We start from the raw sequence: 14229 nt of genomic DNA, 5'->3' as shown, positions 1-14229 counted from the left end.
TTAGTCAAGTCTACGCCACGTCGTGTTGCGGCACTTCTGCGTGCTCGCGGGGGCCCCCTCACGATATTAGGCAGGTGTACCAATTTCTTTTACATTATTACTCTGCTACATAGGAATCATCAGTAAGTATAAGCAAATTAAGTAGAAGTATTGTTAAAAATCTGTTGCATGTTAAATATATTTTGAAATAGAAGCTGTTGAAAATTAACACACATTTGCATTTTGAAGGCAGACAAAGTTGTTAAGGCTTTAAAAAGACTCAGTTCATTTGGAAATATTACGTGTTCTATGGTGGAAGGGGTACTAGATGGTGCATGACCGAAAAAGCATGAGTGAAGGGGGTAGTCCTCTTTGAAAATTTCTCTAGACCTACCTTTTTTGCTTAATATGTTCTCCGGGATGTCAGCTTTATTGTAGTGCTCACCCAAAGTTCGCCATAAGTTCAGTTACCGAATTAAAAGACGATTTGTGAAAAAGTGACTCGGAAAACCATTCACAGTGAGAAAAATTAGTCGACATGTGATTTCAGCGACGGCCTAACAGGGATTCCAGAAATTATGAACGTGCTCGAACTTGAGATCGGACCACCATGTTACAATTTCTGCACAAAAGTTGACGAAAAGCGTGTCTAATGAACAGAACAGCGGATGGCAGAGGCTGGCAAAGCGGCCCGTCGGACCAAGACGGTCAAGAAAAACTTAGAAGAGGGCCTGCTTTCAGATCTGGAAGGACTGCTGTATCGTCCTGGTTCAGCAATCACAGACGAGAGGTGTGTTTGATATAACTAGAAAAAAATGTAACCCAAAACTTTAAACACGTTTCCCTCGAAACAGTATTTTTCAAATTAGCGGGAAACGTAACTTGAGAACGGCACTTACCATTTTGATTGGAATATGATTCCGGCATTCTAAACGGAATTCTCTAGCGATATACGTTACCTTTTTGCGGTATCTTCAACAATCTGTTTTCGGTGCACTCTTTTATAGGCGAGGAAAATGATATTGTTTTAACACGTCACCATTTTGTTAGAACTTAATATTTTTCAATTTGTTAGAGCTTAATTTTTTTAAATTATACTATGCATGCTGACAGAAAATATATTAAAAATGACTGATGTAAGATTATTGTGTTAGGGGTACAATAGGAGGGCTTGGAGAATTTCCTCCGACCGCCAGTGTTGCGGCTGCCAGCGTTCCTTCCATCTGGTGCAGCGGTTACAGGGAACGTTCGATGGGAACACAAAACTGATTTCTTAAAGACAAAAGCGTAAGGAATAAAACTTTAGCATTACTTTTTATTTTACTTCAAAAAATATCAAGAAAATCACCTACTTTCCATGCGTTCAAAGAGCGTTACCCCATTAACCGTCTAAACGTTATATAATTAGTTTTGGAAATAATAGAATTTTATTCGGCAAGAAATTGCGTAATGAAGAATTAACAATATCTTTCAAATACCTTTAACATATTATACAGCACTTAAATCAGTAGAATTAAAAAATATTTACGAATATTGCATAGACATTAAAGAGAAAGACATTAAATACCACTGCAGACTGGGAAACACTGGAAGGCACTGTGCAAATGGTGGACAAATTTAAAAACCTGGGAGAATTTATAACAGGAAGGAAGAGGAGAAAGGAGGGAATAAAAGAGAGGATAGAAAAGATGAGGCCAGCCTTCTGCATGACGAGAGAGATAAAATAAAAATAAAATATCCACAGTGGCAAAGATAAGCCACTACAAGGCAACATTGAGGAATGCAATATTATATGCTGCTGAGACGATGACACTAGGAATAAATGGGGCAGAACAACTACAGAAAGAAGAGAGAAAAATACTGAGAAAAATATTAGGTCCCAAAAGAGTTGGAGAGAGGTGGATGCTAAGATCTAGGGAAGAATTGTGCCGAAACACGAGAACAATATCCGGGGAAATCAGACTCAAAAGGGCAAGATTTGCTGGACATGTAGTTAGGATGAGTAAGGACAGAATGACGAAGAGAGTGTGGGAAACAACAGGGAGGACAAGGGGAAAGACAGGAACCAAGTGGGTTGTTGAACTTCGGAAGGACTGGTTGGAATTGGGGATCAAGGACGAAGGAAATGAAAATTGGAGGAACAAATATATAGCGACCAATATGCCGAAGATTAACGACAGGAATCATGGACCTTGCCGTTGGTGGGGAGGCTTGCGTGCCTCAGCGATACAGATGGCCGTACCGTAGGTGCAACCACAACGGAGGGGTATCTGTTGAGAGGCCATACAAACATGTAGTTCCTGAAGAGGGGCAGCAGCCTTTTCAGTAGTTGCAGGGGCAACAGTCTGGATGATTGACTGATCTGGCCTTGTAACATTAACCAAAACGGCCTTGCTGTGCTGGTACTGCGAACGGCTGAAAGCAAGGGGAAACTACAGCCGTATTTTTTCCCGAGGACATGCAGCTTTACCGTATGATTAAATGATGATGGCGTCCTCTTGGGTAAAATATTCCGGAGGTAAAATAGTCCCCCATTCGGATCTCCGGGCGGGGACTACTCAGGAGGACGTCGTTATCAGGAGAAAGAAAACTGCCCTTCTACGGATCGGAGCGTGGAATGTCAGATCCCTTAATCGGGCAGGTAGGTTAGAAAATTTAAAAAGGGAAATGGATAGGTTAAAGTTAGATATAGTGGGAATTAGTGAAGTTCGGTGGCAGGAGGAACAAGACTTTTGGTCTGGTGATTACAGGGTTATAAATACAAAATCAAATAGGGGTAATGCAGGAGTAGGTTTAATAATGAATAAAAAAATAGTAGTGCGGGTTAGCTACTACAAACAGCATAGTGAACGCATTATTGTGACCAAGATAGACACGAAGCCCACGCCCACTACAGTAGTACAAGTTTATATGCCAACTAGCTCTGCAGATGATGAAGAAATAGATGAAATGTATGACGAGATAAAAGAAATTATTCAGGTAGTGAAGGGAGACGAAAATTTAATAGTCATGGGTGACTGGAATTCGTCAGTAGGAAAAGGGAGAGAAGGAAACATAGTAAGAGAATATGGATTGGGGGGCAGAAATGAAAGAGGAAGCCGCCTTGTAGAATTTTGCACAGAGCATAACTTAATCATAACTAACACTTGGTTCAAGAATCATAAAAGAAGGTTGTATACATGGAAGAATCCCGAAGATACTAAAAGGTATCAGGTCGATAATATAATGGTAAGACAGAGATTTATGAACCAGGTTTTAAATTGTAAGACATTTCCGGGGGCAGATGCGGATTCTGACCACAATCTATTGGTTATGAACTGCAGATTGAAACTGAAGAAACTGCAAAAAGGTGGGAATTTAAGGAGATGGCACCTGGATAAACTGAAAGAACCAGAGGTTGTACAGAGTTTCAGGGAGAGCATAAGGGAAATTGACAGGAATGGGGGAAAGAAATACAGTAGAAGAAGAATGGGTAGCTCTGAGGGAAGAAGTAGTGAAGGCAGCAGACGATGAAGTAGGTAAAAAGACGAGGGCTATTAGAAATCCTTGGGTAACAGAAGAAATATTGAATTTAATTGATGAAAGGAGAAAATATAAAAATGCAGTAAATGAAGCAGGCAAAAAGGAATACAAACGTCTCAAAAATGAGATCGACAGGAAGTGCAAAATGGCTAAGCAGGGATGGCTAGAGGACAAATGTAAGGATGTAGAGGCTTGTCTGCAGCCATGAAATCCGGAGACGCCTGTTGCTCGGTAGACAGGCGATGTCAAACCTCGACAAGGTTATAAGGTCCAGAGATATAACACTAGCAACAAAGATCCGTATTGTGAGGGCTATGGTCTTTCCAGTTGTGATGTATGGATGTGAGACCTGGACCATTAGAAAGGCTGAACGGCGAAGAATTGACTCCTTCGAATTGTGGTGTTGGAGGAAACTTCTTAGAGTTCCATGGACGGCAAAGAGAACCAACAGATCAATATTGGAGCAAATTAAACCAGATTTCTCCCTGGGAGGTCTAATCTTAAAACAAAAGCTGACCTATTTTGGACACACAATGCGAAGGCATGCCTCGCTGGAAAAAACATTAATGCTGGGGAAGATTGAAGGAACTAGAAGAAGAGGACGTCAGAGGATGAGATGGATCGATGGCATCACAGAAGCAATGTGTTCCAACCTGGAAGGTCTACGGGAGAAAGTGCAAGACAGGAAAAAGTGGCGTGATTTGGTTCATGGGGTCACGAAGAGTCGGAACCGACTAAACGAATAGAGAGAGAGAGAGAGAGAGAGAGGCTTGTCTCACTAGGGGTAAGATAGATACTGCCTACAGGAAAATTAAAGAGACCTTTGGAGAGAAGAGAACCACTTGTATGAATATCGAGAGCTCAGATGGCAACCCAGTTCTAAGCAAAGAAGGGAAAGCAGAAAGGTGGAAGGAGTATATAGATGGTCTATACAAGGGCGATGTACTTGAGTACAATATTATGGAAATGAAAGTGGATGTAGATGAAGATGAAATGGGAGATATGATACCGGGTGAAGAGTTTGACAGAGCACTGAAAGACCTAAGCCGAAACAAGGCCCCTGGAGTAGACAACATTCCATTAGAACTACTGACAGCCTTGGGAGAGCCAGTCCTGACAAAACTCTACCATCTGGTGGGAAAGATGTATGAGACAGGCGAAATACCCTCAGACTTCAAGAAGAATATAATAATTCCAAACCCAAAGAAAGCAGGTGTTGACAGATGTGAAAATTACCGAAGTATCAGTTTAATAAGTCACAGCTGCAAAATACTAACGCGGATAATTTACAGACGAATGGAAAAACTGGTAGAAGCTGACCTCGGGGAAGATCAGTTTGGATTCCGTAGAAATGTTGGAAGACGTGAGGCAATGCTGACCCACGACTTACCTTAGAAGAAAGATTAAGGAAAGGCAAGCCTACGTTTCTAGCATTTGTAGACTTAGAGAAAGTTTTTGACAATGTTGATTGGAATACTCACTTTCAAATTCTGAAGGTGGCATGGGTAAAATACAGGGAGCGAAAGGCTATTTACAATTTGTACAGAAAGCAGATGGCAGTTATAAGAGTCGAGGGGTATGAAAGGGAATCAGTGGTTGGGAAGGGAGTGAGACAGGATTGTAGCCTCTCCCCGATGTTATTCAATCTGTATATTGAGCAAGCAGTAAAGGAAACAAAAGAAAAATTCGGAGTAGGTATTAAAATTCATGGAGAAGAAGTAAAAACTTTGAGGTTCGCCGTTGACATTGTAATTCTGTCAGAGACAGCAAAGGACTTGGAAGAGCAGTTGAACGGAATGGACAGTGTCTTGAAAGGAGGATATAAGATGAACATCAACAAAAGCAAAACGAGGATAATGGAATGTAGTCACATTAAATCGGGTGATGGTAAGGGAATTAGATTAGGAAATGAGACACTTAAAGTAGTAAAGGAGTTTTGCTATTTGGGGAGCAAAATAACTGATGATGGTCGAAGTAGAGAGGATATAAAATGTCGGCTGGCAACGGCAAGGAAAGCGTTTCTGAAGAAGAGAAATTTGTTAACATCGAGTATAGATTTAAGTGTCAGGAAGTCGTTTCTGAAAGTATTTGTATGGAGTGTAGCCATGTATGGAAGTGAAACATGGACGATAAATAGTTCGGACAGGAGGAGAATAGAAGCTTTCGAAATGTGGTGCTACAGAAGAATGCTGAAGATTATATGGGTATATCACATAACTAATGAGGAGGTATTGAACAGAATTGGGGAGAAGAGGAGTTTGTGGCACAACTTGACGAGAAGAAGGGACCGGTTGGTAGGACATGTTCTGAGGCATCAAGGGATCGCAAATTTAGCATTGGAGGGCAGCGTGGAGGGTAAAAACCGTAGAGGGAGACCAAGAGATGAATACACTAAGCAGATTCAGAAGGATGTAGGTTGCAGTAGGTACTGGGAGATGAAGAAGCTTGCACAGGATAGAGTAGCATGGAGAGCTGCATCAAACCAGTCTCAGGACTGAAGACCACAACAACAACAACATAATGACAGGATGAATACAGGGAAAGATTAGAGTGTCACCAGTGGAGCCGACAGGAGAAACGGAAACTGAAGATCTAGGAAGAAGAGCGGGAGAGAAGAAGAGAAAGAATGAAGAGGTTCTGGGAGAAGAAGAGGAAAATGCAGTCCACCACGGGGCTACCCGTGGTCCTACAGAGGCTGTAACACAAGAAGAAGAAGAAGAATATTGCAAAACCAAAATCTCTTGTGTCACAACACAAAAAATAGGCAATGGCGAAAACTGGTTATGGTGACCCCTAGTGATCAGCCGGCCGGTGTGGCCAAGCGGTTCTAGGCGCTTCAGTCTGGAACCGCGCGACCGCTACGATCGCAGGTTTGACTCCTGTGTGTGATGTCCTTAGGTTAGTTAGGTTTAAGTAGTTCTAAGTTCTAGGGGACTGATGACCACAGATGTTAAGTCCCATAGTGCTCAGAGCCATTTTTCTCTAGTGATCATTCTTTCGTTTGATTCTAACACAGGTCTCTAAAATGCGACACCGACCAGGAAACATGTGTTTGTAGGTACACTATCCTGAAGGTACAACATTCATTCTCTCCTGTAGAGGCCTTTACCAGCAGAGGATAACAAACACCGACGACGCTGGTGGTGACGGCGAAATGACGACTATACGATTAGAGGAATCAGGGAATGACGAAACAGTCTCATTCTCAATGCAATCTCCAGCCCTCGGCTTACGTAGAGCACAAAAGTACACAGTGATGCCTCGTTATCTAAGCAGTGTTCTCTGTGATAGGCCGTTTAGCGCCGTGACTCACACTCGCTTTGTGAGATGATTAACACGTTTTGCATAAGCGGCGGCGGAGCTCCCAGCTGGACCGGCATGTGACGAGTTCCTCGCAGCTCCGCTACGTAACGGCCGCTCTGCGCCTCTGTAGCTACTCTGGCAACAATCACGGCTATTAGCGCTCTGGATGAAGTCACGAGTCATTTATTTCTGGAGACGACGCCGAGGCCGGACCGCGGCCTTCCTGGAAGACGCGGCGCGGCGCGGCGGTCGCGTGCTCGTGGCCCGCTGGCGGTCAGCTGATCGGCCAAGGCCGGCGCTGAGACGAGGTTCTGGGTCACAGCCAAGCAAGCGCCAGGCCGAGGGGCCCAGGCGGGGGGTCCGCAGCTGTGCGTACCGCCGAACCGTCACCGTGGTTAAGTCCACAGAGTTCCGCTGTAATTTCGGAACTATTACAGATACAGCTTCGTGATTTGTTGTAAAACATTTAGCAGTTCTTAAAGCTCTTTTTTCTATTGTGCCAGAATTTCAATGCGTGCCTTACTTGTCGCTCGTAGAACATTAAGGTGATATCCAATTTCAGTCAGTGTACGATTCAGCATTGCAACATCAACGGTTCTGACTGCTTCACTGATTCGTAAACTAACAAGTGTTATGCACACGTCATCCTTCTACATCTACATCCATACTCCGCAAGCCACCTGACGGTGTGTGGCGGAGGGTACTTTGAGTACCTCTATCGGTTCTCCCTTCTATTCCAGTCTCTTATTGTTCGTGGAAAGAAAGGTTGTCGGTATGCCTCTGTGTGGGCTCTAATCTCTCTGATTTTATCCTCATGGTCTCTTCGCGAGATATACATAGGAGGGAGCAATATACTGCCTGACTCCTCAGTGAAGGTATGTTCTCGAAACTTCAACAAAAGCCCGTACCGAGCTACTGAGCGTCTCTCCTGCAGAGTCTTCCACTGGAGTTTATCTATCATCTCCGTAACGCTTTCGCAATTACTAAATGATCCTGTAACGAAGCGCGCTGCTCTCCGTTGGATCTTCTTTATCTCTTCTGTCAACCCCATCTGGTATGGATCTCACACCGGTGAGCAGTGTTCAAGCAGAGGGCGAACAAGCGTACTGTAACCTACTTCCTTTGTTTTCGGACTGCATTTCCTTAGGATTCTTCCAAAGAATCTCAGTCTGGTATCTGCTTTACCGACTATTAATTTTATATGGTCATTCCACTTTAGATCACTCCTAATGCCTACTCGCAGATAATATATGGAATTAACTGCTTCCAGTTGCTGACCTGCTATATTGTAGCTAAATGATAAAGGATCTTTCTTTCTATGTATTCTCAGCACATTACACTCGTTTACGTTGAGATTCAATTGCCATTCCCTGCACCATGCGTCAATTCGTTGCAGATCTTGCTGCATTTCAGTACAATTTTCCATTGTTACCACCTCTCGATATACCACAGCATCATCCGCAAAAAGCCTCAGTGAACTTCCGATGTTATCCACAATGTCATTTATATACGGTATATTGTGAACTGCAGCCTGCGACACTCCCCTGCGACACACCTGAAATCACTCTTACTTCGGAAGACTTCTCTCCATTGAGAATGACATGCTGCGTTCTGTTATCTAGGAACTCTTCAATCCAATCACACAATTGGTCTGATAGTCCATATGCTCTTACTTTGTTCATTAAACGACTGTGGGGAATAGTATCGAACGCCTTGCGGAAGTCATGAAACACGGCATTCACCTGGGAACCCGTGTCTATGGCCCTCTGAGTCTCGTGGACGAATAGCGCGAGCTGGGTTTCACACGATCGTCTTTTTCGAAAGCCATGCTGATTCCTACAGAATAGTTGACGTAACACCGCAAAAAGAAGTGTAACTGCGTGACATCGAAAGAGCGCCAGGAAGGTCTTTGAAATTGCCTGTCTCTTTACAATTTTTGAACCAACTCAATATGCATGTTTTTGCCGATGGAGTCCTCCATTACTGGAGTCTGTAATTCCGCAGTACCACTGTCACAGTTTTTGATTCTGCGTGACTGATCACACATGGCGCGTACTCCTGGTCTGTTAACATTTTGTTGCACTCCAAGTCAAATCTGTAACAAAGGACAAATAAGCAAAGTTTCGAGTGCTACTAAACGGTTCACAACAACGGCGGTTCTGTATCTCATTTTTTTGAGATGGTATGGAATTTTTTGGACACCTTGTAATAACACGAATTATTTAAAAGAAAAAGACTGGCAGAAGCCGACATAGTGTAATCGGTAATGGGGTTCTTTTTAATGTTGTTGTGGTGGTGTGTACGTGTTATTGTAAAATGTATGAAAATGTTGCAGCAAGAATAACAGTATTATTTGAAAAAAAGAAATAAACTCTGATAAATCTTATTTATGTGCTGCTGAGCCCGATTGTAACGAGTTTCAATAATTCTATACTTGACATTAAAATGTATGCACCAAATAACTAATATATCACACCACAACCTCTACCCATAACAATACTGGTACCGTAAATATTTGTATTTAAAGTCACTGATGAATTAATCTTACGCACCAGCCATAAAATTATTTCATTTACGTAAAGTCTAAGATTGTTCTACTGAATGTTATTTTCACTTTTACAATATAAAAATAATAAATTCCTCTGGAAATGTAAGTGTTCGGAAGTTCTTTCTGGAAGTATTCGTCTGGAATAGCCTTATATGGAAGTGAGACGTGGAGAAGGAGCAGTACAACAAGAAGAGAAGCTACTGTAACGTGGTGTTACAGAAGCTTCGTGTAGGTTAGATGCGAAGATAGAATGAGTAATAAAGAAGCAAGCAGTTAATCGAGTTTGAGTGGGAAGCAAAGCTGTTTTTAACTCCATAGTTCATCAAAATACCAAAAGGTGTTATACATTCAAAATGTTTACGGAATCACCATTTAGAATATCTTAGCAATAAAGAGAAAAGCGTCTGATGAATTTTCATAATTTGTAGTGCACCTCGGGACAGGATATCGTGGAGCAAAAATTTACATATGTCGATAATGAGTACGGATAGGAGGCCAAAAAAATAACAGTGGGTATCAAGATTTGTTTGTTCGTTACGAATGTTAATAAATATATGGCCCACTAAAAGAAACGACAATAATAACCCCGGATACCTTATTGTTAGAAGCCTACCCTCCCCCCCTCCATTTTCTAGAGCTAGTAAACTTACGCGATGATCACTAATAGCATTAGATAACGTTCCCGATATCGCAAATGTGTTGTATGTGAAAACCAAGACTACTGGGTAATTCAGTATCATATCCACTGCCGCGTACACATACAAAGAGGCGCAAACAGTGTGCAGCTTAAATTTAACACATTTTCTGCCTGCTTTAGCCGAGAATTTTACTGTAAACAATGTGAAGCGTACTGTCACATAGTATTCGTATCGAAAGTTCTCGAATGCCGAAGAGTATAGGTTCCATTTTAAAGAAACGTCCTATTTGCTTCAGTATATGAGTAGTTAAAAACTACCCCAGTGTTAAACGTTCAGCAAAATACTGTAGTTTTGCGTCAGAAACGATGTTGGACGACATATCCTCTTAGGCTGCCTTTGGCGGCTGCGCGGTCGCAAGCGTACGTACACTTGGACGCGGCTGCGGCCGTGATGTCAGCTGCAGCGCGACGTGACGCCGTTACGGGCGATGACGTGGCCCCTCAGTGACGTCGCCGGCATTGAGTCAGGTCAGCCCTGTTCGTGCCGCAATTGTCGTGACGTCATGCGCCGCGCCGAGGACGCGGAGCGCTCGCTGGGTGGCAGCCAAGTGTGTCGCGTGCAGAGGCGAGGCGCGCGTTTTACGGATCCCGCGCCGGTCTGTACGCTGCGGAGCAAATGCTATAGTCTCTGTTTACTCAGATTTAGTTCTCGAAACCACCTCAGTGCTGATGTGTTTATGTTCTTTTATTCCTGCACCCAATTATTATGTTCGATTACCCTGGATAGTAAGTTTGTTACATTGCATTTTGATGTTGCAGGGCTTTATCCGCTTTCTGATGCCACTTTCGTACGTATTCAATTTAAGTAAAGTTAGCGATGTCCAACGTTGTGTGAGCAATATAGCGGCGAGCCAGACCTCCATGTCTGAAGCCCTCTAAGCTGACGATTTATTTAAGAGAATGTAAGAGGCAAATTCGACTTAACCACATTTACAACACTGATCACACAAAAACCTCATTGCATTAACGTTGAACTGTTTTCGAATTACAAGTGTCGATCTTTACACTGTATCCATACGTGAATGAGAACATTAACGAATAAAATCACAAATCATATATTGTTTTCATTTACTTACTTTGACAGTGCTGTTGTCTGGACGTCTCCGTTATGACCATACAGTCTGTTGAACTGTGCAGCGTCATTGATCAAAGTACAGGGTAAGCCAGGGAAACGGGACATTTTGAAACTTGTGTTGGTGCTCCTGAACGACTGATACGCTGAATATCGTAAACTACACTACTGGCCATTAAAATTGCTTCACCACGAATATGACGTGCTACAGACGCGAAATTTAACCGACAGGAAGAAGATGCTGTGATATGCAAATGATTAGCTTTTCAGAGCATTCACACAACGTTGGCGCCGGTGGCGACACCTACAACGTGCTGAGATGAGGAAAATTTCCAACCGATTTCTCATACACAAACAGCAGTTGACCGGCGTTGCCCGGTGAAACGTTGTTGTGATGCCTCGTGTAAGGAGGAGAAATCCGTACCATCACGTTTCCGACTTTGATAAGGATCGGATTGTAGCCTATCGCGATTGCGGTTTATCGCATCGCGACATTGCTGCTGGCGTTGGTCGAGATCCAATGACTGTTAGTAGAATATGGAATCGGTTCAGGAGGGTAATACGGAACGCCGTGCTGGATCCCAACGGCCTCGTATCACTAGCAGTCGAGATGACAGGCATCTTATCCGCATGGCTGTAACGGATCGTGCAGCCACGTCTCGATCCCTGAGTCAACAGATGGGGACGTTTGCAACACAACAACCAAATACGACGACGTTTGCAGCAGCGTGGACTATCAGCTCGGAGACCATGGCTGCGGTTACCCTTAACGCTGCATCACAGACAAGAGCGCCTGCGATGGTGTACTCAACGACGAACCTGGGTGCACGAATGGCAAAACATCAGTTTTTCGGATGAATCCAGGTTCTGTTTACAGCATCATGATGGTCGCATCCGTGTTTGGCGACATCGCGGTGAACGCACATTGGAAGCGTGTATTCGTCATCGCCATACTGGCGTATCACCCGGCGTGATGGTATGGGGTGCCATTGCTTACACGTCTCGGTCGCCTCTTGTTCGCATTGACGGCACTTTGAACACTGGACGTTACATTTCAGATGTGTTAAGACCCGTGGCTCTACTCTTCATTCGATCCCTGCGAAGCCCTACATTTCAGCAAGATAATGCACGACCGTATGTTGCAGGTCCTGTACGGGCCTTTCTGGATACAGAAATTGTTTTACTGTTGCCCTGGCCAGCACATTCTCCAGATCTCTCACCAATTGAAAATGTCTGGTCAATGGTGGCCGAGCAACTGGCTCGTCACAATACGCCAGTCACTACTCTTGATGAATTGTGGTATCGTGTTGAAGCTGCGTGGGCAGCTGTACCTGTACACGCCTGTTGTGACTCAATGCCCAGGCGTATCAAGGCCGTTATTACGGCCAGAGATGGTTGTTCTGGGTACTGATTTCTCAGGATCTATGCACCCAAATTGCGTGGAAATGTAATCACATGTCAGTTCTAGTATTATATATATCTCCAATGAATACCCGTTTATGGTGAGCATTTCTTCTTGGTGTAGCAATTTTAATGGCCAGTAGTGTAGCTGACGCCATCTTACAGTTTACTAAACATTGCCACTTGCAGTGGTGCGCAACATGCTTTTGTAACGGAAGATTGGTTCAAATGGCGCTGAGCACTATGGGACTTAACATCTGAGGTCATCAGTCCCCTAGAACTTAGAACTACTTAAACCTAACGAACCTAAGGACATCACACACATCCATGCCCGAGGCAGGATTCGAACCTGCGACCGTAGCGGTCACGCGGTTCCAGACTGAAGCGCCTAGAACCGCACGGCCACACCGGCCGGCTGTAACAGAAGAAAAATAAAAACTGTACGAGTATAGAGGATGCACACAGAGAATTTCGCCATCTCTTCATTTAAAGATGCCACGATCAGTTTCACGTCAGCACATATACTGAATACGTGGATAGGTAATTTGGAGGAAACAGGTTCAGCAATGAAAAAAAACCTCTGGGCCTTCTGCAAACAGTTCGTACTACACCAGAGAATATGGAAGCTCTGCGAACTGCTGTCACAAGAAACCTACATCGTGCGGTTCTAGGCGCTTCAGTCCGGACCCGAGCGGCCGCTACGGTCGCAGGTTCGAATCCTGCCTCGGGCATGGATGTGTGTGAAGTCCTTAGGTTAGTTGGGTTTAAGTAGTTCTAAGTTCTTGGGGACTGATGACCTCAGATGTTAAGTCCCAAAGTGCTTAGAGCCATTGGAACCTATTTTGTGAACGAATGCTTGAAAAGATAAACAACAGTGATTTTGTTAACAACCTGTGGGTGTCGGACCAAGCCTATTTCCGTCTTAATGGATTTGTTACCAAACAAAATTCTCGTTACAGAACGCAAGTGAACTCTACTCAACTACACCAACGCCCATCTCAAAGTACCAAACTTACTGTGTGTTGCGCTGCGTCATCGTGTGGCCCAGTTCGCCCCAATTTACTTGAGGGCGAGAACGGCCTTGAGAGTACGGTTCACCGGATCGGTACGACGCCGAGTAAGAAACGTTTGGTGCGCAAAAACTACAGACATTTCCACAAGTTACTCACAACAGCTGGTTTCACGCACAGCACAGATATCGAAGACTCCATACGTAAGATGTTTAGCAACCGTATAATTTCGAGGACTGGTGACATTCCATGGCCTCCCAGATCCCCTAATCTGTCAACGTGTCTTTTCTTCTTGTTGAGTCACCTTAAAAGAAATTGTATGGTAGCCGAACTGCTTAAAAAAACTGAAAGCTAAGATCTCAGAAGAAATTGTCGAAATTCTTGCTGAAATGTTACTTCGAATCGTGCAGAATTTAAGTCTGCAGGAATGTTTGCGGAAAGGTCGAGCTTACCTGCAAGATTCCATCCTCAAGAAATACATTTATTTTATATGCTCTTAAATAGCATGTCTTTTTGACTTTAAATATATAAATAAATTTATTTCAAATATTTTATTTATACCCACTCAGAAAGGGTTTTGCACCACCCAGGTTCCCAGAACTCCTGAAGATAGACGTTGACTATGGATGTTTTATCACAGACATAGTCCCTTTGACTGTTCAGAGACGTCACTAAACCCGCCCAAAGATGTAAACGA

The sequence above is a fragment of the Schistocerca nitens genome, chromosome 7 (genome assembly GCF_023898315.1).
Source record: "Schistocerca nitens isolate TAMUIC-IGC-003100 chromosome 7, iqSchNite1.1, whole genome shotgun sequence".
Lineage (NCBI taxonomy): Eukaryota > Metazoa > Arthropoda > Insecta > Orthoptera > Acrididae > Schistocerca > Schistocerca nitens.
Note: the sequence above shows the minus strand (reverse complement) of the source record.